Source organism: Nelumbo lutea, chromosome 4 (assembly GCF_056320005.1).
Source record: "Nelumbo lutea isolate HS-2025 chromosome 4, American lotus-T2T, whole genome shotgun sequence".
In the NCBI taxonomy this organism is placed as follows: Eukaryota; Viridiplantae; Streptophyta; class Magnoliopsida; order Proteales; family Nelumbonaceae; genus Nelumbo; species Nelumbo lutea.
In genome coordinates, this window is record NC_142687.1 from 3,085,945 (window position 1) to 3,112,493 (window position 26,549).

At 40.6% G+C, this 26,549-nt stretch overlaps 1 pseudogene across 1 annotated transcript; it reads right to left on the reverse strand.

The window, feature by feature from the left end:
* Nucleotides 1–12,738: 12,738 nt before the first annotated feature.
* LOC148853396 (protein FAR-RED IMPAIRED RESPONSE 1 pseudogene) lies at nucleotides 12,739–26,549 on the reverse strand (annotated as a pseudogene). The gene is made up of 2 exons (XR_016112270.1): nucleotides 26,127–26,549; nucleotides 12,739–15,075 (listed from the first exon to the last, which is right to left on the reverse strand). The product of XR_016112270.1 is annotated as a protein FAR-RED IMPAIRED RESPONSE 1 pseudogene (transcript).

Below are 26,549 nucleotides of genomic sequence, written 5' to 3' on the forward strand. Positions count from 1 at the left end.
GGCAGGGATGGGGATAAGAATTTTCATGGGGATGGGGATGGGGAGTGGCTCCCTATCCCCACTTCGCCCCATTGCCATACCTAGGTGCTATACTCAGTTTCTCGCCCTTACTTCTCCACATACCCCATTCTTAGGTGTAAAACTGTGAGCTAAGCATTTCTCATAGACTTCAACATTTACAGTGCCAAACAGACTCGCGACAATTAAAGACCCCGGAAAACAGAAAGTTACTTCTAACAGATTTAAAATTCATAAATGTTTTAAGATTTTTTAAGAGATCAAAGTTCAAATATATCAGATGGCATCTTACTGATACATCATAGCTAGATCACGGAATTGGATAAAGCAACTCCTCTCAAGTTACTTCTAACAGATTTAAAATTCATAAATGTTTTAAGATTTTTTAAGAGATCAAAGTTCAAATATATCAGATGGCATCTTACTGATACATCATAGCTAGATCACGGAATTGGATAAAGCAACTCCTCTCAAGTTCTGACCCAGTTAGAACTATAAATTAAGGTAGACTACCCAAAATATTGCAACAACCTTGGCATGGAAGGGTCTTCCATTATCCCAAATTTCTTAGTCCAATTCAAGAAAACACTTGGGGCACCACGACCACTACTACTACTAGGGCAAGAATAGTTGTAAAACCAATAAAAACTGGAAAAAGATTGTGGGTTTCTTCAAATAAAATATTATCAACTGTCATACACAAGAATCCAGAAAAACAAATCTCTTTAAAACAATGCAACCACCTCCAATAAGATACTATCTTGGTTTGTTGCTGCAAGGTTTAGCAGCAATAAACCATCCCAATTCAACTCTGATTATAACTACAAATCATGTTAATCATTTATTAGATAAAACCCCATCAGAAATGTTTTTAGAAATATCTGGTGTGAGGAAGCTGATAAAAACAAGATCCTACTGGCGCAGAATACCAAGCACACGAATTTGGTTGCGAAGACAAATTTATCTAAATCATCAGATCCCAAAACCACCTGCTAACCTGGTAAGAGAGGTGAGGCATAATGTTATCAAAAAATGAATTCTTACAGGCATGGTTCGAAGTATCCATGCCTATAATACCATATTATAAGCATTGATTTTTAGGATCACTGAAATGCTAAATACTAAGATTTAAGACGCCCTTTGAATCATGTAATATACAACATTTGTGTATCACGCATGTCAATACTTGGAACCATGCTTACAGGAGAGCTACAAATGCGAAACAATCACAGGAATGAACCAAACAAATCTCTTCCCTGTCCAAATGATGCAATTCCAGCAAGTTCTTATCCCATCTTTTTTTATATAGATCAGCTCTTATCCCATCCACCAATTTAGACTGTAAAGATCCATCAGGAAATCTAACAGAGAGGACCAACACTTACAATTTTTTTTCAAATAGCAAACCATGGGCCCTTCTATAGATAAGTCTCTTAATCATATCAGACAGGATTTAGTTCCAAAATAGCATTCCAATTTGCCTTTTTATCTACAATCTGCCTCACCCTTAACCATGTGATATGCAGATTTATCTGAGAAGATACCTTTTGAATTCAAAGTCTAAATCAGCTTATTTGGCAAATGATTCAAGCCTTCAAGGCAAACAAAAAGACTAATACGGCTGCAACATTTGGGCTAAAGAAATCATCAAAAAGATAATACTCTTTCCATAATCTATATTCTGCATTAATTGATCCTTTTGTCTTATCAAATAAACACCTAGCTGATATTTGTGAGAAATATCGAAGCCTTGGATGGAAAATTCATAGGTCGTACCAGATTTTAAGGTCAACCCCACACCCAACCAGCCAACACTTTTTTTTTTGTAAATATTTAGTGAGTGATCAGTTACAACTTACAAGTTGAATGGGCTAGAAGAGCTAGGGGCACACCAAAATGGACCTGGGTGGAAGCAAATAAGAAATGATATGAGTGCCCATAATTGAACGATGGATGTGCACTGAACAGAATGGAATGGCAAAACAGGATTCGTGTAGCCAACCCCATATAGTTGGAGACAAGGCTTAGATGATGATTTCTCAAGTGCAAATTACACGCAAGGATTCCTGCTATAACAGACTGATAGGAATTATTAGAATGTCCAACCCAATACCTAACAGCTTTGCAAGATTGTACATCTATCTATGTTCTCTCTGAATGAAGACAAATAATCCGTACAACTATTGTTGAGGGAAGACAGCTGGCAGATGGGGTCCTAACAGCAAACAAACTAATTGACTCCTGGATTTGGAGTGGAGAGCTGGACTTTGTATAAAATGGATCTTGAAAAGGCCTATGATCAAATAAATTGGGGCTTCTTGGATTATATATTAAGGAACATGAATTCCAGCTTCAAGTGGAGGAATTGGATAAAGATGTGTGTTACAACTACTACATTCTCAGTTTTGGTTAATGGCTTGGCTTGCAGTCATTTCAAGAGTTCGAGGGGTCTTCGACAAGGTGACCCCTTGTCTCCCCTTCTTCCTCTTTGTGTGATGGAAGTTTCGGGAAAATTGACTTTGAGAGATTCCCTTGCTACAGTTTGCAGATGATTTGGTTTTCTTCTGCAATGCTTCTCGGGAGCATCTTGATTTTTTGGTGGCAATATTATGGTGGTTTGAAGTAGTCTCTGGACTACATTTAAATCTGCACAAAAGTGAGCTGGTTGTAGTAGGTGAGGCACAAGAATTGCAACTCTGGGCTGATTCATGGGGTTTCAAAGTGGGCAAGTTTCCTTTAAAGTATCTGGGAATGCCCTTTGGAGCCAAATATAATGCTAAATATATTTGAGAACCAATAGTGGAGAGGATTGAGAAGAAGCTAGCTGGATGGAAAGCGAGGTACCTGTCAAAAGGGGGTAAGATCACTTTAATAAAGAGTGTTCTGACTTCTTTACCTGCTCGTTTATTATCACTATACCCAATTCCAACAGAGATGGCCTCTAAGATTGAGAGACAAATGAGAGAATTCTTACGAAGAGGTTGGAAAGATGGTAAAACAATTAGATGGTCAATTGGAAAAAGGTGTGTAAATCAAAGAAGAATGGGGGATTGGGTATTAGAAAAATTGAGAGCTGAACTTAGCATCACTTAACAATGGTTCTGGAGGTTCGGACAGCAAAGGAGTTGTCCATGGAAAAGAGTAATTCAAGAAAAGTACGGGACAAGAAATGAGGGATGGGATCCAAGAGAGACAAATCAGTCATTTGATTGCTCGATTTGGAAAGGGGTTGAAAAGAGTTACAGTTCATTTAGCAAGGAAATCAAGTTTTTAAGTAGGAAGAGAAACCAGCGTTCGATTCTAGATGGATTGTTGATGTGGAAACAACTTGTTAAAGGATGATTTTCCAGACCTGTTTGCAACCACAATGGACAAGGAGGCAAACATGGCTGAATATGTGCATTTTCAAAATGGCAATCCTGTTTGGAGCCCATAGTTTAGAAGAGCTCTAAATGATTGGGAGATTGAACCTTTTGGGCAGCTACTTCAGAAATTGTACAGCATGCAAATCGATTTTAATTTAGAGGACAGAAGGGTGTAGTCAGCAGATCGAAAGGGTTAGTTCACATTAGATCTTTTTATAATAAATTGGCCCAAGAGGATGAGCAGGATGTCCCTTGGCATGTAATCTGAAGTCAGTTTATCCCTTCAAAGGTGGCTTTCTTTGTTTGGTCTGCCTATCTGGACAAGATTCTTACAAAAGACAATTTGATCAAGAGGGGAATGGAGATTGTGCTGGGTAGCTGCCCAACTCAGATCCTCTTCGAGGGAGGATAAACTCCAGAATAGGGGAAAGTGAGAGTGAAGAGAGAAAGAGATCAAATGTTCTTATTATTCCCTTATTGTAAGTGCACTCTGTATATATATTCAATCTTGCCTTCAATGTAACTGATTTGCAACAGAATTATAACAACTTGCCAACTTGTTTGATTCAATTAACTCCAACTTGATTCAGTTAACTCCAGTTGTCTTTGCACTGGCTTCCTTATGCTGAGATGGCCTTAACTAATTTACAACAGAATTGTAACAACTTGCCAAATTGTTTGATTTAGTTAACTCCAAGTTGATTCAGTTAATTCTAGCTGTCTTTGCACTGGCTTCCTTATGCTGAGGTGGCCTTCTTCTCCTTCTAGAATATACTTGTAGTGATTTACAACAGAATTGTAACAACTTGCCAAATTGTTTGATTTAGTTAACTCCAAGTTGATTCAGTTAATTCTAGTTGTCTTTGCACTGGCTTCCTTATGCTGAGGTGGCCTTCTTCTCCTTCTAGAATATACTTGTAGTTCCTACCCCCTTGTGCCTCTAACATCTCCCCCCTCCTCAAGCTGGCACTCATCCTAGAGGCCAAGGTGTGAAAAGTGTTGCACCAGCTCGATGCAGGGCTCCCATGTGGCTTCTTCATTTGGTACCTGATGCGACGGTTTCTGGTCACGTATCAATTTTTCGGTGATGTAACAATTTTTTGGCTAAGTACCTCGTCATCTCGTCTGCTCCCAAGTGGCCTGTGACTCAGAGGCTGAAGTGGAGCTCCCTGGTGGCAAGCTACTTGGTGGCGAGTTACCCAGTGGCGAACTACCTGGTGGCGAGCTGTCTGGTGGCAAGCTGCCTAGTGGCGAGCTACCCAGTGGCGAACTGCCTGCCGAGCCACCTAGTGGTGATCCACCTTGATGAGCTGCTTGGAGGTGAGCTACCTTGATGAGCTGCCTGGTGGTAAGCTACCTTGATGCCTGGAGGTGAACTACCTTGAGGAGCTGTTGCTCTTTTAGAGGCCTGCAAGGAACCAGATGTTAGAGGACCCGGGGGTGTTTACTCGGCGAGGTCACTTTGATGGCTAAGTTAGCACATAGTAAAGAGAGCTTGAAGAATGATATTAGAGAATGAGAGAGCTAGAGAGCAGGGGTAACCACCTCTTCCTTCTTTTTTGCTTCTCTCTGCCCCAGGGGGGTGAGGTCTTTATATACTGGAGTCCTCATGGGTTTGGTGGAGCAGTTCCAGGATTCCCACTATGATGGGACCTGCTTTCGTGTTAGGTGGGTGAAACGCCATCAAACGGTAATATTGTCCCTTCCGTCAGAACTGGGGAGTGGGTGAGCTAATATAGTCGTTACAAGTCACAATCCTGTAAAATGCGGGGTACGGTGGTGAGCTCCTCGAGGTTGTTAGGTTGACGCCTGTCAGGCTGCTAGGTCGGTGCCTGGGCCAGGTCGCGCCTGGGCCAGGCCGCCAGCTCGTGCCAGGACCAGGTCGCGCCAGGGCCAGGCCGCGCCTGTGCCAAGCCGCCTGGTGGGATACCATCAATTTAGCAAAGACAAGTCATTGTCAAAGTGGTCCCGGGTGTCACCTAGTTGTTCTGAGGTGCCAGGCTACATGAGGGTGAGCTGCCTGTGGTGAGTTGCCTATAGCGAGCTGCCTAGTTGTCAAGAGGTTGCCAGGTGTCATAATATCATTGGAGGGACAAATCCACCCTCATCAGTACACCTTCCCAACAGACTAATGCCTCTTTAGTAAAGGCCTGACCTTGTTTCGCCCATCTATATTTCAAGATGTCCTTGGGTCGTAGTTGTTTCCACCCTTCTTCTGTGAATTCCGATAATGTTGCACATGTGGTTTGTGGATTGACAGCTTTCTTGAGGACGGAGACATTGGAAACTAGGTGTACTTTGGAGTCTACTGGCAATTCCAGCTTGTAGGCTAGTGATCCTATGCGATGTAGAATTTTGAATGGTCCATAGAACCTAGGGGCAAGCTTGTTGTAGGGGTGAGAGGCTATTGAGGTCTTTTTATATGGTTTAAGTTTTAGGTAGACAAACTCACCTTCCTGGAACTCAACATGCCTGTGTTTTGCATCATAATAGCGCTTCATTAGTTCTTGAGCATGTGTCAAGTGAGCCTTTAGTTCACGAATGATTTCATCTCAAGATGAAAGACACTCATCAACTGCTGCATTAGCTGACGACTCCTTTTCATAGGGTAGAACTGATGGTGGATCTCTGCCGTATAATGCTTTAAATGGTGTCATACCTGTTGAGACATGGAATGAGTTGTACCAAAACTCTGCCCAAGGCAGCCATTGTATCCATTGTTTAGGTCTGTCCCCCACAAAACATAGTTTTCAAGGCAGCCATTGTATCCATTGTTTAGGTCTTTTCCTAGGGTAGCTCCCTAGGTACCATAACCATATTTCTTTAATAATTATTCATGATTTTCATAAGAAAAGTATAAATTTCATATTAAAGTATATAAAATCAACATATTCATGAGAAGAAAAGGAAGAAGGAAAATAAAATTCAAAAAATATAGGGGCTGAACCCTTATTTTTGTCATAGGAAAAGAAGAAAATAAAAAGTATTGGTAGTAGTAGTAGAAGAAGAAGAAGAAGAAGAATATACGGAAGGGGAAAATGTGCTGATTAGGTAAAATTTTTAGGTTCTTCCTTACTTATTGGTTCAGGTTTTTAAGTCTTTGAGGGTTCAATACATTTAGCAATGTTTGTGTTGATTAAACCCTAATAAATAAGAAAATAATAAGAAGTTAGTATATAAACACAAAAAATGATTATTTTAGTTTAATAATGTCTATTTTATAATTATAATATCAAAAAAGAATGAATAAAAAAGTTTTTTATAGTATGAAGTAGAAAACTGTTAGGCGATTAGGCAAAGCGAGCCTCAAAGGGCGCCTTGTCGCCTAGGCGCCGCCTAGACAACTATGCCACAAAGCATCCTTGGAAAGCCATTCATGACATGCTACCAGTTTTCTCCCCTAATATCAGGTATGATTTGAATTCCGGTAACTTCATAAAATTCTGGGAACAAACTTGGGTGGGGAGTGCCCCTCTAAAGGATCAGTTTCCTTCTTTGTTTGCTCTTTCTGATCTGAAAAATGAGTTAATCTCGTCTTTTACCACCCCGTCCTCTTCCATTTCTGGGATTGGGTGGAACTTGGGTCTAAGAAGGGATTTGAGGGACTCAGACTTTGACGTTATTTTGAGCCTTATTGCAATTCTTGATAACGTTGTCTTAGACCCCACTAGGGCGGATTCTAGAATTTAGACACCTCCCAACGGCATTTTTTCTTGTGCTTCTTTCTTCAAAGTCTTAAGTCAATCCACCAGTCCTACCTTCCCTCCTTTTCCTGTTGATGAGGTTTGGTGCAGGGCAATACCTCCTAGGGTTGGTAGTTTTTGTTGGGAAGCCTATCTGGAAAGAATCAAAACTGGTGATCTACTCCAAAAGAAGAGACCCAATACTTGTTTGTCACCTCAGTGGTATGTTCTTTATAAAGCGGATGGGGAGACTGGTTTTCACTTATTGGTGTCTTGCCATTTTGCGACGTCAATTTGGGAATGGGCTTTGTCCCTATTTGGATGTAGTTGGAATACCCCATCAGACTTGCAAGGCCTTTTTTCCCCTTCTCTTTTCAGGTGGCAGATAAAAAGGGGAAGGACAATGTGGAGAGGACTAAGGGTTGTAGTATATTTGACACTTTGGGAAGAAAGAAACTCCAAGATATTATCAGAAGCTCAGAGAGGAGTAGCAGATCTGAGGGCTATCATTCATATTAGGACGGTACAGTGGCTGAAATCTTTGGAGCTTTTCATAGATTACACTGTGGATGACATGTTGAGGAAGTGGGGTGAAATTGCAAGTTGCACACAGACTAAGTCAGTAATGAGTGTGGCTTGGACCCCTCCACCTAGTGGATTCGTGAAACTAAACTTTGATGGGTGTAGCAGGAAAAATCCGAGACAATCGGGGATTGAGGGTGTTTTTAGGGATGAAAATGGGGTCATTTCTGCCATGTTCTCAGGCCCAATTGGAGTGGGTGACTCCCTTAGAGCTGAGATCTTTGTAGTTACGGAAGGAGTACAGAAAGCTAAGGAGTTGAACATCAGGAAACTCTTAATTGAAGGGGATTCAGAGGTAGTGATAGGGTGGCTGATTAAAGATCACAATGGCTTATAGAAGTACAATAATGAGAGGAGGAAATTCAAGTGGCTGGTGCGGGAGATGGAAGTTAAGATACTTTGGGATAAAAGATCGGTTAATTTCCTAGTTGACGGTTTAGCTAAACAAGGGCAGAAAGGGATTCACTTTTTTGGGCTAAACTGTAACTTTAGTGTTTTTTTTTCCTTTTCTTGAGGTTCTTTGTTGCTCTTGGAAGATAAGCGTGATTGTCTTCCTATTGTAAATTTTCTTTTGATGAGTTAATGAAAGTGTTATTGATCAAAAAAAAAAAGCTGCTAAGGAAGGTTCTATCAGAAATGATTGCCTTTGGTGTCCCATGTGATATGGTGATTTCTCTAACAAATGCTTTTGCCATCGTAGCTGTTGTGTAAGAGTGTGTAAGAGGTATAAAGTGGCTATACTTTGATAGCCGGTCAACCACCACAAGTAGGATTGATTTGCCTTTTGAAACAAGTAGGCCCACAATAAAATCCATTGAGATTTCGTCTCATACTTAATCTGGGATGCTCAAGGGTTATAGGAGGTCGGCTGGTTGTTGGGCTTCATACTTTTGTCTTTGGCAGACATCACAAGAGGTGATGTAACTCCTTACTGTTTTCATCATGCCACTCCAATAATAATGTGTTGTCAGACGCTTGTAGGTTTTGAATATGCCTGAATGACCACCTATAGCTGAATCATGAAAGAGTTGTAGTAATTCTACTATGTTGGCTGACTTGGATGAGATAACCAATCGACCCTTGTAATAGAGTGTTGAGTCACGAACTGAATAACCTGGGGTCAAGGCTGCATTTTGGGTCCATTTGGCCCTTAATTGGGCTAGTTCTGTATCTTGAAAGGCTTCAGCTTTGAGCTGCTCGAGTAATGGATAACTGGGCCTAGAGATAGTGAATTGTGCCAACTCAAGTAGCCTGGATAGAGCACCAACTGCTTGATTAGTCGTACCAGTTTATATTATATAATGTAGTCATAGCCCATGAGTTTGTGGGCCCACTGCTGCCGTTCAGGTGTGTGGAACTTCTAATCAAGCAGGAATTTCAAGCTCTTGTGGCCTGTCTTTATGACAAATCGGCAGCCCAGTAGGTAAGTCCGCCACTTTTAGACTACAAGTACAACGGCCATGAGCTCCTTCTCATATGTTGATTTAGCTTGATTTTGTGGTGAGAGTGCTTTGCTGAAATAGGCCAATGGTTTCCCCTCTTGCATTAAAACAGCTCCTAGACCTGTCCCCGAAACGTCACACTCAAGTGTGAACTGCTTTGAGAAGTCGGGTAATGACAGGATTGGTGGTGTGGAAATTGCTTGTTTTAGATTAGTGAAGGCTTGTTGGGCTTGCTCACTCCATTGAAATGCATTTTTCCTTAATAATTGGGTGAGTGGTGCTATTAGCCTTGCATAATGTGGTATAAAGCGCCTGTAGTAGCCTGTGAGGCCTAGAAAAGCCCGCAAGGCTTTGACTGATGTAGGCGTTGTCCATTGTTGAATGCAAGCAACTTTCTCCAGATCAGCCATAACCTTCCCTTCTTTGACCACATGGCCTAGGTATTGGACTTGTTTTTGTCCAAAAACACATTTAGAAGCCTTTGCATATAGTTCCAAAGTGATGGTTGAATGTTGTAGATGAGAAGCCCAATCAACACTATATACCAAGATATCATGAAAGAAGACTAGAATAAAGTGGTGCAAGTGGGGACGGAATACCTCATCCATGATGGCTTGAAAGGTTGCTGATGCATTTGTCAATCCAAAAGGCATGACAAGAAACTCATAGTGACCATCATGTGTACAGAAGACCATTTTGGGTACATCTGCTGTATGCATCCGAATTTGATGGTAGCCAACTCGAAGATAAAAGCTTAGAAAATATGGTAACAACATGTAAATCATCCAATAGCTCGTCGATGATTGGAATGGGGAACCGGTCCTTTACTGCGATCTGATTTAGAGACGATAGTCTACACAAAACCTCCATGTTCCATCTTTTTTCTTGACTAGGACGGGTGCTGAATATGGACTTGAACTGAGCTGAATGAATTTTTTCTCTAGTAATTCTTGAAACAATTTTCTCCATCTCTTCCCTCTGAAATTTCTGGTAGCGATAAGGTCTAACATTTGATAGAGTTGCCCCTGGGATTATCTCAATTCTATGGTCCATGGGTCTGGAAGGAGGTGGCTGATTGGGTTCTTGAAAGACATATGAATAGGTGTTGAGTAACCGCTGGAGTGCTTGCTGATTTTCCAGTGGCATGGCTGCTTCGTTTGGACTGATTAAAACTGGGTTGGTATTCAATCCCATATGCAATAGGAGGGTTTGCCCTTCACTACAACTAGTCTTGAGGATGGCTCTTAGTCCTTGTTGTGGTGCACTCTTAGCCACCCAGTTCAGATGAAACTTCTGTCCATTAATGGAGAAATCCATTGTTAGTTTTGACCAATCACATACAATCGGCCCCAACTGTTGTAGCCATTGCACACCTAATACCACATCAGCTCCGCTCATCTCTAATGGATGGAGGTCCACTAGAAATGAATGTTGTTGTAACTTCAGGTGGACCCCTCTGCATATGCTATCACAACTGTTGTTGTTGCCATCTGCTACATGTACATTGAATGGCAACACCTGTTCTTGTATTAGGCCCAATTGTTTGGCTACCATTTGGATCGCAAAGTTGAGAAATGACCCACTGTCAATTAGAACTGAAATCTCGGCCCTGTATTGACCCAACCACTCTCATTGTCTGGGTGGAGGTCAGTCCTGTTAATGCATGAAAGGATATCTCGGGTGGGTCTGGCCCATCCTCAGATTCTAACTCAGTAGGTATCGCAATGGGTGTGTTAGGGATTTCCTCCTGAGGTTCAGCTTCATCTGTCTATAGTAAGAATAGTTGGGGATTCTTACATTTATGGCCTGGGCCAAACTTATAATCGCAGTTATAACAAAGACCGCGATCGCTTCGGGCTTGCATCTCTGCCCAAGATAATCTTCTTAATGGCACTGGGGCAGGTACAATGGCTTGGGCCTTAGGTTGAGGATTTTCATCCTGCCCATGGGTCTGATTTCTTGTGATTGTAGGGCTGGATCCCAGGATAGAAGGATTACCTAGTTGGTTTAGTTGTCGGTTCCAAGACTGTAGTCCAGAGTTGAATGTGTTCAGTCGATCCAATCTTTTCAGTCGATTGAACCTTTCTTCTTGCAATCTTGCCAAACCCATTGCCGCTGATAGGGAGGTGGGTTGGAGGGACTTCACTTCTATTCTTATTTCTTCCTTTAGGCCGCCGATGAAGCAGCCAAGTAATGCAGTTTCAGGCCACTCATGAACCTTTGTTGACAGTCTTTCAAACTCGACTTGGTAATCCCTCACAGATCCAGTTTATTTGAGTTTTGAGAGATTCTCATCATAGTTTTCGAACTCGACTTGTGGGTGGGCTCACCGGAACCACAAGATTGCTTCTCCTTCCAGGTTGAATGAAGCGACAAGAACTCTTTGATGGCTAGGTGTATCATGGTATTCAAAATATCTTTCTGCCCTAAAGATCCAGGGTATGGGATCCTCCCTTGAATATTTTGGGAAATCCAGTTTTGCTGAATGAGTTGAGGCCCAACCATGCTGACCGCCTCCTTGATTTTTGTTGTTTCCTTCTTGGTTGCCATCGTGGTTTCCTTCCGTCAAATTTTTCTCCATCTACGTCATCAACGGGGCTAGTGTTTGCTTAATTTCTTGCAAGTCTCCTGTGGTGTTGTGCAGATGGATCTCCATGCGATTCATCCGATCATCCACAGTTTCTGACCTTGTACTCGGCATGGTGTTGCTAGTTGCAGGCTCTGATACCAATTGTTGGGTAGCTGCCCAACTCAGATCCTCTTTGAGGGAGTACACCTCTGTATTTATATTCAATCTTGCCTTCAATGTAACTGATTTACAACATAATTATAACAACTTGCCAACTTGTTTGATTTTGTTAACTCCAGCTGTCTTTGCACTGGCTTCCTTATGCTGAGGTGGCCTTAACCAATTTACAACAGAATTGTAACAACTTGCCAACTTGTTTGATTTAGTTAACTCCAAGTTGATTCAGTTAATTCCAGCTGCCTTTGCACTGGCTTCCTTATGCTGAGGTGGCCTTCTTCTCCTTCTAGAATATACTTGTAGTTCCTGCCCCCTTGCCTCTAATAGATTGACTCACCTATTTGTGTGTTATGTAATGGAGTAGAAGAGTCGGTTGACCACCTGTTGCTGCATTGCAGTTTTACATACAACATATGGGTGAAAATCTTTAGAATTTTCGCCATTAAAAGTTGCTGCCCTGCATTAGTGGAATCTTTTGTAAAAGGATGGTGGACACATGGTCTGAGTGGGAAAACTCTATGGCAAATGGTCCCAAGAGTAGTTTTCTGGTCAATTTGGTAGGAAAGAAACTCAAGACTCTTTCAAAGTAAAGGCTGTCAAGAAGAGTAAGTGTGGCAAAAAATAGTTGGGAAACTGCTATCCTGGTCATCTGCGCATCTATCTAGAAATAGTGTTCCCCTTAGTTCTCTCTTTCATTTTGAAAACCTTTTTGTAATGACAAATGGGATAGTGGTCTAATGTTTGTTTGTATTCCCCAATGTATAGCCTCTGGTTGTACATGGGTCTTTTTTTCTTCTCTTTTTCTTAATGAATCAATACTTTACCTCTTCTCAAAAAATCCCTACAACTAGTATAATCCCCAAAATAAGCATTAAAATCATGTAATTCATAATTCACAAAAATAAACAACAGAATTTCTTTGAAATTATATTTTGGTCATATCATAACATGTCCTGACAGCCTTCACATTTTCTGTGTATCAACTTAAGCATCACTAGTAGGCATTAGAGAATTACAATGCCCCTGCATGTGTGGAAACATAGCTATAATATAATAGATTATATTATAGTTGACTAACAACTTAATTCATCATTCAGGAAAAAGAAGCAACTTTTGCAACCTGACAATGATAGTTTAGTAAGACAAACTGTTTTTTCCACAGTCCATTGACCGCCAAAATAACCATGAATTACTGATGTGCTGGGCTTTGTAAATTACTTTATAGAATTATTCGTTATTGCACATTTTCCAATAGCTTCTTGTATTGCATGAACTGCAATACTGTAGCTCTCTTCAGATATTGAGGCCTCAATGCCCAATTTAAGGGCCCGATGGCATAAATCATTACAGCGTTCTGCCCTAGATCCCACTTCATCAGATCTATGTCCAATGGTGTGCCTTCTTTCTGCATCATCTGTCCATTGTTTCAGTATATACTTGGATGGGATTTTATTCACTGCTGAACATTGGAGAACAACCATTGCATGCCTACAAAGAAATCCTTTATGTTCAAACAAACAACATTGACAAGATACCTCAGCTTTTGTTTCATCCCATGCAACTGTGAATTCTTCTTGTGATTCAAAGTCGTGAACCCTAAATATTATATTGGACCCATCTTGTTTTTCTTTTCTAGGATGACAAGCAACTGTTCCTAGAACCTCAACTTGGAACTTCTTGAATATTTCACAAGTGTAGATTGTATACATCTGTTTTTCATAAGGTGAATGAGACTTTAAAGGGGGCATTGGAACCCATGTATCAGGATTTTCTCTAGATTCTTTGCCATGCCTATCTTGTAGATGTACAGCTTTAAATTGCACAAGTATCTCTTTCAATGTAGTTTCCTTGTGCACATAATTGTCAAAGAAGGAGTTAATACTCTCAAGACGTTGAGCAGTAGACAGCCCAACATAAGAAGTATTCTTCACATAAACTGGCACCCAGTGTTTACGATCTTCATACAGTGACTTCACCCAATCATCCTCCACAAGTTCAAATGCATGAATCATTTTCCACCATTGAGTTTCAAATTCTTCCTCTGTCCACGAGTTATAAATGCATTTCTTAAATTCTTCCATGAAATTTTCACTTCTTTTGGTTATATGGTCAAGATTCTCAGATATGTCCTTTAATACATTCCCTAGACAAAATCGATGGCAAACATTTGGGAAGACCTCTGCGACTGCAGCATTCAAGACATTATCTCGATCAGTAACTATTATTTTTGGAGTCACCCCACCCATTGCTCTAAGCCACATCCGCATTAACCAAACAAATGTTGATGTAGTCGTGTCAGCAAGTAGAGCACATCCTAGCAATATGGGATCACATTGATGGTTCACTCCAATAAAAGGAGCAAATGGCAAGTTATATCCCTTTGCGAGAAACGTAGTATCAATAGAAATGACATCACCAAAGTTGAAATAATCATGCCTTCCTTTGGCATCAACCCAGAACACATTTTTCAAACGTTGCTCATCATTCAAATCAACCACATAAAAAAAGTTAGTATTCTCTTCTTGCATATGTATAAAATAATCAAGCAGAGCTTGTGTATCCTCCGATTTTATAGCCAAGCATGCTTTTTTATCCATTTGATCTCTGACAAATTTCTCCATCCAAACAATGCTTTGATCTCCACCACATTGACTGGATATTGCACCAGAAGTCTTATTTGTTTGTACGGGGCCAGCATGCAAAAACTCCAAATGTTTCTTGCTAATGGCATCCATGTGTGTCCGGCTTCGAAAATGATATGCTTGAGCTGGCAAAAGCACATGGTTATGCTCTTTTACAAAATTATGTACAAACCATTTTCCATCCTGCCTTCTTTTTACATGCATGCTTGCTTTGCAATCTGTCCTATGAGAAGGGCGTGGTTTAAGGACTTCATGTTTTGGTTGCTTGTTTCCATATCTATAGCATGCAAAATATGCATCAATGAATAACCCAGTCCGTTTTGAGCGACTAGTATTCTTTTTCATGGTGGTAAATCCTAAACAATTAGCATATTCTTCATAGAAAGAATATGCTTCCTCATGTGAATCAAACTCCATTCCCTTATAAGGTTCAAAAATTGCACCTTGTTCAGTGAAGGCAAGATCCATGGTAGGAAAATTCATACCAAAATCAATACCAGACATCTGATTTGGTCTAGATTCTTGAATTTCATATCGATCTACATTTTCTCGAAGATTTATTTCCTTGGAGAAAATCTGAATTGTGCAATTGTGGTCCTATAAAAAAGGCACGTGAAATATAAGCGGTAAAATAGTTAGTTATAAACAAAGTAGCAGGTAGTAAATATAACAAATATCAACATTTATAACATATGTAAAGATTCTAAATTTTCAATCCACCAAGTCATACTGGATCAAACCATGATATAAAACGGGATTTCAGAAAGGGATGACAAAACCAATAAAATTGCAGTCCATAAGCCTCTCGTACAAGGTCATGCGTATACACAATTCAACTCAACCTTAGTCCCAACCATTTGTGGTTGGCTACATGTATCCTATCCCACCATTATGCTCTATCTAGAGACATGTTTTCCATCAAATTGTAAGCCTTAGATTATTTCTTACCACTTGGTGCACACATACATAACCACAGTAAAAAATGAAATCTACTGATTATATTGGCCTCTCTAAACTTCTCACCCAGTGTTTTAAATTCTTAATTCTCACACAAAAAAATAATGATTTTATAATTTTAATTGCCTTTTAAGAAGATATTTTACTAAGATTAATGAATGAATAACATTAGCAAATAAGGGGTTCCCAGAGCTTCAGTGAGCGAGAAAAGTGAGCAAACCAAAGCAGAGCCCCCAGCCCAGCCGCTAGGTTCAAAAAAAGCAAAAAAAAATGTACAATTTTCAAAAGGCGCACGCCTGGGCCAAGGCGCATCAAGCGCACACCTAGGCGCACCAGGCATGAGCCTTTTGAAAGTGCTGCACCTAGGACCTGGGCAAGATGCCTACCCTAAAATGCACCTCACCTGTGTGCCTAGGCATGCCTTTTAAATCACTGTTCTCACCCTGTATTTTGTCCTCCAAAGTAAAATTTCCAAAACAAATTTTCTAATTTGAAAATTTTCCATGATAATGGACAAAACATAATTTTTTATTTTCTTCTTAGGATTATATAAAACTAGGTAATTACTGCAATAGTTATAAAATAGAACTCCCTTTCACTCAACTCTGAAAGCTTTAATATTGTTATTCATATTTCCAACATAGGCAGGTTATTAGATCAGAATGGATTCTTTTTTTTATCTTTTTTTTGGTAAATCCAAAGAGTGCTACACAAGACAAGGCATAGCATGACCCAAGAATCAAAAAGGGAAATAACAGAAAGAGCCCTGGGCAAATCTAAAGAAGAAAAGCCAATTACATCATCAGATATGTGCATTAACCAATCAGCAACTTGATTAGCTTCACGATATACATGACAATAGCAGATTCCGCAATCCAAGAGACCCCCAATGCGAAGACAATCCTTGATCACGTTCTTTAATCTCCATGGCGGCAGCACTAGATCAGAATGGGTTCTGAATTACCAAGAAAACATCTAGGAATTATTTTTTACTCATATAAAGAGATTTCACCAGCCTCCTGCTCCCTATACTTTTTGCTTTTTCATTTTTTTTTATTTCTTTTGAAGGCTACACAACGGGGGGGTAACCCATCCACCAATCATAACCCCCCAACTCAGGTGCAGGCAGAATTCGATCCCAAGTGTCCACTACGACCAGCAGGAGACCTTACCAACCAGCTGGTTGGCACTTGGCATCTTGCCTTTTTCTTTTTTTTCTTTTTTTCAATAAAAACCCTCCCCTGTGGCACATAAGCATACCCTCTAATCCTCTCATATCCATTTTTTCTGGTGATCAAAAGATAAAACAAACACTCTTGTAGATTAGCATATTTTCTCCTATCTTGTTCTCTTAGCTGATTTGACATCCAAACCATCACCTACATTCCCTTCCAAGTTCCACCGCAAGCACTGCTCCATCATTCCAATTTCCAACTTGACTGTCAGAATTGTTCCACTTTCTCTTCTCCGGATTAATGGCACTCTCCAGCACCACTAAAAAAATTCATATTTTGAAACCCTTTGAATGGCTGCATGGGACATGAAAATGATGCCAACCAAAAAGGCTTAAGGGGCAAAATGGTCATCCTTATGATCTTACAATGGTCAAAATCTGCCCAATTGCAAGAAGCAGCATGCAAGCCTTGTTTTCTCCAAGGAAACACAAGCCATGTTGCCTAGGGACATTGCCTAGAGACAAAGATTTTCTTGTTTAAAAAATTTAGGTGATTTTAGCTTGTTTCCCTATTATGCTATGAATTGGCTTGCTTCCTAGCTGGTAATAGCAACTAGAAAACACTAAAAGTGATTTCACGTAAAAGAACAAAAATTAAAAGTAGAATTAGGGGAAGATTGTAGAATATGAAAAATTAGGGAATGAATCTCCATTTTATCAGTGCAGGAAAAGTTACAAAGAGAATGTGTGATATGTGTTAAATAAAAGGATAGAAGAAAACAAGCATATGACAGGATTAAGCCCTTGTTATTTTGAATAGCACTGAGATATAGAGGAGAGAATACACAGTGCGGTTAATTGCAAATAAAAGGAAAAAGTGAAAGAGTGGATCCCTTATCTTGGTTAGAGTTACAAAGATGGGGAGGACTGCCTCCTATAATAGACATTCAAGCACAAAACAACAACAACAACCAACCAACCTACCTACTTCTAACTTCACATTCTCTCTTTCAATGTAAAACTACATTAAATCACTATCTTAATGCATATAATTTCTTTCATATTAAGCAACTCTTTTAGGCCCACAACAATTTTCTCCACTTACAACTTTTTTTTTATCAATAACACTTTCATTAAAACATCAATAGAAGATTTACAAGAGGAAAACAAACACACTTATCTTGCAAGAGCAACAAAGAACCTCAAGAAAAGGAAAAAAAAAAAAAAACACTAAAGTTACAGCTTAGCCCAAAACAGTGAATCCCTTTCTGCCCCTTGTTTAGCTAAACCGTCAGCTAGGGAATCGGCCGATCTTTTAACCCAACATGTCTTAACTTCCATCTCCCGCACCAGCCACTTGAATTTCCTCCTCTCATTGTTGTACTTCCATAAGCCATTGTGATCTTTAATCAGCCACCCTATCACCACCTCTGAATCCCCTTCAATTATGAGTTTCCTGATGTTCAACTCCTTAGCTTTCCGGACTCCTTCCATAACTGCAAAGATCTCGGCTCTAAGGGAGTCACCCACCCCAATTGGGCCTGAGAACATGGCAGAAATGACCCCATTTTCATCCCTAAAAACACCCCCAATCCCCGATTGTCCCGGATTTCCCCTACTACACCCATCAAAGTTTAATTTCAAGAATCCACTAGGTGGAGGGGTCCAAGCCACACTCATTACTGACTTGGTCTGTGTGCAATTTGCAATTTCGCCCCACTTCCTCAACATGTCATCCATAGTGTAATCTGTGAATAGCTCCAAAGATTTCAGCCACTGTACCACCTTAATATGTATGATAGCCCTCAAATCTGCTGCTCCTCTCTCAGCTTCTGAGAATATCCTGGAGTTTCTTTCTTCCCAAAGTGTCCAACATACTGCAGCCCTTAGTCCTCTCCACATAGTCCTTCCCCTTTTTATCCGCCACCTGAAAAAAGAAGGGGAAAAAAGGCCCTGCAAGTCTGATGGAGGATTCCAGCTACATCCAAATAGGGAGAAAGCCCAATCCCAAATTGACCTCGCAAAATGGCAAGACATCAGTAGGTGAAAACCAGTCTCCCCATCTGCTCTACAAAGAACACACCACTGAGGTGAAAAGCAAGTATTGGGTCTCTTCTTTTGGAGTAGATCACTAGTGTTGATTCTTTCCAGATAGGCTTCTCAACAAAAACTACCAACCCTAGGAGGTATTGCTCTACACCAAACCTCATCAACAGGGAAAGGGCGGAAAGTAGGACTAGTGGACTGACTTAAGACTTTGAAGAAAGAAGCACAAGAAAAGATGCCATTGGGGGTAGGTGTCCAAATTCTAGAATCCACCCTAGTGGGGTCTAAGACAATGTTATCAAGAAGTGCAATAAGGCTCGAAATACTGTCGAAGTTTGAGTCTCTCAAATCCCTTCTTAGACCCAAGTTCCACCCAATCCCAAAAGCGGAAGAGGTCGGGGTGGTAAAAGTCGAGATTGGCTCATTTTTCAAATCAAAAAGAGCATACAAAGAAGGAAACTGATCCTTTAGAGGGGCACTCCCCACCCAGGTTTGTTCCCAAAATTTTATAGAGTTACCGAAATTCAAATCATACCTGATATTAGGGGAGAAAACTAGTAGCAAGTCATGAATGGCTTTCCAAGGAGAATTGCTTGTGGTCCTAGCTCTGATTCCAACGTCCCATCCATTGTGCTCCAGCCCATGTATACTTGCCACTATTCTAGCCCATAGTTTCTCCTTCTCCATAGGAAACCTCCACAACCACTTTCCCAACAGAATCATATTCCTTCTCCTAATACTCCCAAGCCCTGAACCACCACACGTCTTACTCCTACACACTATCTCCTAGCTAAACTCTATGACCCCTCTTCTCCTCTCCCGGCTCCCACAGGAAATCTCTCATTAGCTTCTCCAATCTGTTAGCAACCTTCACTGGGATTTTAAACACCAACAGGAAAAAGATGGATAAGTTAGCAAGCGTGGCCTTAATTAGTGTAATTCTCCCACCAAGAGAGAGGTAGTTCTTTTTCCAGGATACCAGTCTTTTTCAAACCTTTCCACCACCGAGTTCCAAAAGCTCTCTCTCATAGGATTATCACCTAATGGCAACCCTAAGTAGTTCAAATGCCACCTCGAGACTTTACACCCCAGCACTTCGGCACTCTCCCTAATCTCTCCCACCTCCAAATTCACCCCCACTACACAGCTTTTCCCAAGGTTAACCTTCAAGTTGGACATTTGCTCAAACAGTTGTATCACCGACTTCAAGTTCCTGATAAAGCTCACATTACCGCCTTCACAAAACGGAATCGTGTCATCAGCAAACTGTAAGTGAGTGAGGGGGGTTTCCACCCTCCCAACTCTCCAGCCTTTAATGAGCCCCTTACAATCTGCTCTGTGAATCAGTTTCCCCAAAACCTCCGCAATTAGAATGAACAAGAAAGGATAAAGGGGGTCTCCTTGTCTTATACCCCTACTGGTTGGAAAGAAATCTACCACTGTCCCATTCACTAGCACTGAATAATGAGCTTTCCGAACACAAATCCACTTACACCATCTAGGCCCAAACCCAAATTTAGTCAAAACTTTCCTCAAGAAATCCCAGTCCACCAAGTCATAAGCCTTTTCCAAGTCCAACTTACAGACCACTCCCTTTTTCTTATCCCTCTTAAAGTTCTCCACACTCTCATTAGCAATTAAAATATGATCAGTAATTTGTCTTCCACTCACAAAAGCTCCTTGATAATGTGCAATGATAGCTGACAATACCTTCTTCAGCCTCAAAGACAACACTTTTGCAATGATCTTATTAGACATGTTCATGGGCCAGGTCGGGCCGGGCTTTTTCTCTTCATGAATGGAAATTTGTTAGGCCCAAGCCCGAGCCCGGCCCTGATAAAAAGCCTGAGCCCGAGACCGAAGCCCGACCTAATAAAAAAATTGGAATTTTTCCCTATTCACCGCTGGTGACTGTGTTCGTCGGAGCTGAGTTCGCGGTGACTGTGAGCTGCGATTTTAACAGTGATCAGTTCGCGTCTGAGAAAGAGAGAGAGAGAGAGAGAGAGAGAGAGAGAGAGAGAACTCACCGTCGTCGCCGGTGTCTGAGATTTGAAAGAGAAGTGAGAAGAGGAACGAGAAAGAGAAAGAAAGAGAGAGAGAGAGAGAGAGAGAGAGAGAGAGAGAGAGAAAAGGAGAGGACTCACCGCCGGAGTTGTTGCGCCGGTGAACATTCGCCGCCTCGCCGGTTGTGTGGCTGCCTGAGAGTGTGAGGACTAAGGACTAGGGAGGATGTGAAGACTGAAGAGAAGAGAGGTTCGGCTGGAAAGAGGTGAAAGAGGTGAAAGAAAGAGGGGTTCGACTAGGGTTTTTTAACTTTAATCAATAAATCGGGTCGGGCCGGGCTATTTTGGCAAATCCCGAGCCCGGATTGAATTTATTGCGGGCCATGCTTTTTGGCCCGAGGTTAAGCCCGCGGGCTCATTTGCGTGTTCAAGCCCGTCCAGGGGTTGAACCGGCCAGTCGGGCCACCCGGCCCATAAACAGGTCTAGATCTTATACAAGCTATTAACCAAGCTAATTGGCCTAAAATCCTTCGGGTGGGATGCATCTTTCTTTTTTGGAATTAAGGCTATAAATGTAGAGTTCACACCTAGATTGACAATTCCTCTCCTGAAAAACTCCTCAAACACCCGCAAAAGATCATCTTTCAAGATATCCCAACAGTCCTGATAAAAAGCCATTGTGAACCCATCCGGCCCTAGAGCTTTCTTTTTATCCATAGAAAACACAGCCTCCTTGATCTCTTCTAAACTAAAGCTTCGTTCCAACCTTCTCCTGTTCTCCACCCCTACATCTGGCCAATCCAATCCTTCTACCCACACCCTTCTACTCACAGGCCTTCTTAGAATAGATTTGAAGTGCTCCACACAGGCCCCGGCAATCTCCTCTTGTTGTACTAACTCAACTCCATCTACTACCAATTTGGAGATAAAGTTCTTCCTTCTCCCGCCATCTGCTAGAGAGTGGAAATACCTTGTGCAGGCAATCCTCTAACTGTCTTCTCAAATCTCTCCTGAGATCATTGTCTTCCTCTCCAAATTCTCTCATTTCTTCTTTAGAGTCAAGGCTTTCAATCTTATCCATCAGATCTCCCTTTCTTTCTTCTATCCTCCCAAACTTTACCAAATTCCACTCCTTGATTTTTGCTTTCAAGAATTGTAGTTTCTTATGGAATCTCATTCCCTCCCATTCCACCAATGGGTTACACTCATACCACCACTCCCTCACTTTGTTAGGACCTCCTCACCTTCTTTCCTCCTTACATAACACTATGGGCCAGTGATCCGAGTTCACCCTTGGAAGAGCTCTAGAAGCCAAGGTTCCCCAATGTTCTTCCCAATACAAAGAGAACAAGAATCCATCCAGCTTAGAGCAAATGGGTCTAGATTGGAGATTTGACCATGTAAATGTCTTATGGGCTAAGGAAATCTCTTTAAGCTCAAAGGCATCCACAAAACTGTTAAACTTCCTCATGTTTTTTGTCACCCTCTGATTAACCTTATTGGATTCCTCCAAGAATCTGATCACATTGAAATCCCCACCCATGCACCAGGGCCCATCCCACAACCCTCTAACATCAGCCAATTCCTCCCACAACTCCTTCCTCTCTCTGTAGTCATTCGGTCAATAAACATTTGTGAGCACCTTTCATCCAGACAATGACCTCCTTTGACACCAACACAGTCGCCCTGTTATTCTCTCTGATTTTCATTGCATCCTCACCTTTGATCCTTTCCTCTTCGAACTTGAAAGTCTTGGCTTCGATCGACACCTCAGACCTCCACCTTCCTACTACTCTGAACCTTCTCTCATCCTCCATCAGAACCTCCATTTCATTGAAGTATACCCTTTCATATCACCCACATTAAAGTAATAGTAAGAGAATGCAATCGATGGATCAACACATAATTCACTGCTTTTCTGGAAAGTAATCAAAAAGAAATAACGGTATCAACTATCAAAATAGAAAGATAAATAGTAAAGGAAAAAACATCTCCCTTCTAGAATAAGTATCAAAATTATATCTAGTTTAAACATGAGAAAATACAGCCTAGATGACTAGATTCAAAAGCCAGTTCTAAGCAAAGCCCGCTTATAGAAAATCAGACCAAACTTTTAAGTGAGCATAAAAGAGAATAAGAAAATAGAACCTTTTTGTTAAGTTTGAATCTCCACTTACAACTTCATCTCTACCCCAAATGAGATATAACTGATAACTCTCTGTTTATACATTACTACGTGACAAGTTAAATCTCTCCTAATGTTACTTCTACTTCCACTATCAAATTGCCTCATTTTTTTTTGAAAGGTAATGTAATTTTATTCAAGGGAGGAAAGAAGTTACAACAAGACCCTAACCAGAAGGTTGGCCCAAGAACAACTCAGATTACAGACTCCACAAGGACTGAGTTCAAAACAGCTGAGGCAAGTTCAGGTGTTTGAACTTAGGGATTACAGACACAGGAAATCAGCTTGCTCACAGCCCTCTGCACTAACTCTTCTGGACTTTTAACTTTGTTACAAAAAATTCTGTTGTTTCTTTCTGACCAAATGGACCATGAAACAGCTGCTGGAATGGTTTTCCACACCAATTTTCCCATTCTTCTTTAGATCTTTGATCTTCCAACAGCACAGCAGATCCTTGACAGAGCTTGGCATAACCCGGCTGATTCCCATAGCTTTCAAGAAATGCTCCCACACCAGGGAGGAGATAAGACAGTGGAGACAAAGGTGATCTGTAGTTTCAGGAAGAAGGCCACACAGACCACAAGAAGAGTCCGGAAGCTGGATGCCTCTTTTCTCCAAGTTAGATCTAGACAAAATTTATCTATAGACATTGTCCACACAAGAAAATTAGATTTAGAAGGGCTTATTGGACTCCGAATCTGATTAGAAGGAAAGCCCGTAAGCCTGAACTGCTAAGCTTGAAGGCCAAAGACTTAACTGAGAAGCAGCCATCAGCATTCCACTTCCAACTCCATTCATCCTCTACATTTATGTACGTCTTCTGCTTCTGTGAAAAATCCAGAAGCTCCAAAATCTCTTCCAGCTTCCAGTCAAACAAGTTTCTCCTGAAAAGAGGAGTCCAGGTTATAAAATCTCCAGAAAAGGTATAAGTCTCAACCACTGAGGAGTCTTGGTTAGCAGCACACTGGAACAAGAGAGGGAAAGCTTCAGCGAGGGGGCCCTCCAAACGCCGAGGGTCCTTCCAAAAGTTTATTCTGTCCCCTCTGCCCACCTTAAAGCTAACACCTTCCAAGACTGCAGGAAGGTTTTTCATGATGCCTTTCCATAGAGAGCTGCCCCAGTTTGGAGAAGGATCCCGGGACCTCCAATTGCCCCACTCCGTATTTTGCAGCTAAAAGGTTTCTCTACCTTGCAGTCTTTTCCGAGGCAAGTCTCCAAATCTACTAACTGAGAAGAGCTGAATTAAACTTCTTCAACTTCCTTATTCCCAGCCCACCTTCCTCCTTGGGGAGAACACTTGGTCCCACTTGACTAGGTGCAATTTCTTATCTTCTTCCCAACCCCTCCATAGGAAATTTCTCTGTAACTATCAAACTGCCTCATCAAAACCTCAAGCCTGCAGGAAATGAATTGGGAGTGGTTGAACACACCCAGGTTGTGAAACTCATCAAGAATAAGTACCAGATATTTTATTTCGTTCTAGAAAACTGATGCTGAAATGCTTAATGCTTAAGGAAGGATTAGAGTTGCTGTGTATTTCTTTAAGGGACTTTGTGGTTTCAAGAACCATTGGCATTTATGGTCCTTGCACGAGAATTCAAAATCAAGCTTATGAAGTGGGAAGTATTTTATAACTAGGGAATCGAGCATTGCCATTCAGTTATAACTTGTTACAGATTTGAGAATTCAGCCCCTCTGGTGTTTTTGAAACTAAAAGTTGAAATATTAGGTACTGGTTTATTATCTTAGTTTTGAGACCAAGTGTTTAATTCATTTTTATAGCAATTATCTAGCACTAGTAAAAAAAAATAGTTTTCTGGTCAGTTCTACTCAAAGATGCAATTTGTGGTTATGTCTTATAGTTAATATAACATAGTCCCTGTTTTACACATTAAGCCCATGACGTTCTTCATGGGAAAAAATCCTATTAGTCCAAAAAGGTGATAAGATCAGTGTTTTCCCCCTTCGAGCGTGAGGTGAGCTCCAGAAAAATTGAGGGAGAAAAGAGATTGAATGAATTTCTTCTTGTTTTTCATACTTCCCCTGTACCCTCTACTTATAAAGAGCCTCAACCAAACTCGGTTAAAACTAACAGAAAGGACAAATCTCAACAAACTCCTAACAGACTATAACAACTTATGACAGACCACTAAGAGATTATTCTCTGAATCGTGCAGGTTCGATGATTGCTCTCTTGGGTCGTTGCAGTATTGGCTGACCAGCCTCTGCATTTCCATCAAAAGGCAGCAACAAAAAGAAAAGGGTACTTACCCTTGATTCATCCATTTATCTATGAATAAGAAAAAAGAAGCTATGGATTGCTTCTACTACTATAGGTAATTATGACACAACATTTACTGCATTATCTCCTTATCTTCCAACTATAAATATGTAGATATGTTAATTTGTGTTTTTTTTCATCATGGGGAGATAAAGGATTAAGGGAGGGTTCCAAATGTTGAGGGTATTTTGTCATCAACATTACTATACATTTTAATTATGCAAACACAGTAATATTGTTTTAAGGATTTTATAGTTATGATATTATCAAAAAGAACCCTCGTGCTGGATCATCAAAAAATATTAGAGAGAGAGAGAGAGGATAATGGCCATATTCTAAATATCCAACAAGATAGCATCTTAGCAAGAAATCGTCTGTTTCCATATTTGTTTGTTTGGTAGAGGAAACCGGTAATTCATTTGTAAAAGGTTGGGTCCTGTCTTCTAAGAAACGGGTAATGGCTCATCAAATCTTTCAATTCAATATATATGACTAGGTAATTACTAATAAGTAATATCTTGAATTGGTTTCTAATAAGAAAGGAGAATAAATTGTGAATAATATGAGAATCTATTTCACATGCATTTTCAATTTTACTTTTAAGTGTCCATAAATTTCAATCCAGACATCTTCATGTAAAAAAACTAAAGATGCCATATTGCCATTACAGTGAATAAATCTCTCGTTTTTCTCTCCATCCTCTCTTTATTTGTTCACATTTGCAACAAATCTAATGTAGAGCTTTGACGTCGAGTAATATGAATTTCGATGGAAACCCTATGAAATTTTGGAAATGTTGTTTCGGTTCATGATAACAATTTTTGTTATAATTACAGTGAGTAATATTTTTTTTCTTCCTTGTTTGCTGCAATCGGTGTCTCGCGTGGGCTTGTTAAGCGTGCGTGTGTACCTTTGTGGTTATAGTATACAAACTGGAAAATAAAAACGACCAAGATCAGGAGGAAATCACAGAAAATGGAGGAGAAGGAACACAATCCGTACCTTAAACCTCCTCCTCTTGAAAAAGAAGGGATTTCTCAAAATCAACAACTCAGAGACTTCAACCCCAGTTAAGCTGCATTTTTTCACTCTAATGTTGGATCGAGTAAAGAGCTTCTGAAACCGAAACTACGCAATTACAGCGATATTTCCTTGCTTGAAAAATCTTTAAGAGAAACCCTAAATCGCCATTAGGAAAGTATGCGAACTTTAGTGGAAGCAAACGAACAGGAGCTTGGGGAATGGGGATATGCCCACTGGCGAACGACGGTTTCGCTTATGCTCTCAACTCATTTCCACTCCTATCGGTGCAAATGAGATTGCAGTGAAATTAAGGGTCTGTTTGTGTCGCGATCAGAATCGAAATGGAAGCCCCGGTATTCCAAATCGATTTTAACGGCTGTTTGGTTCAGAATGAAATCTAAA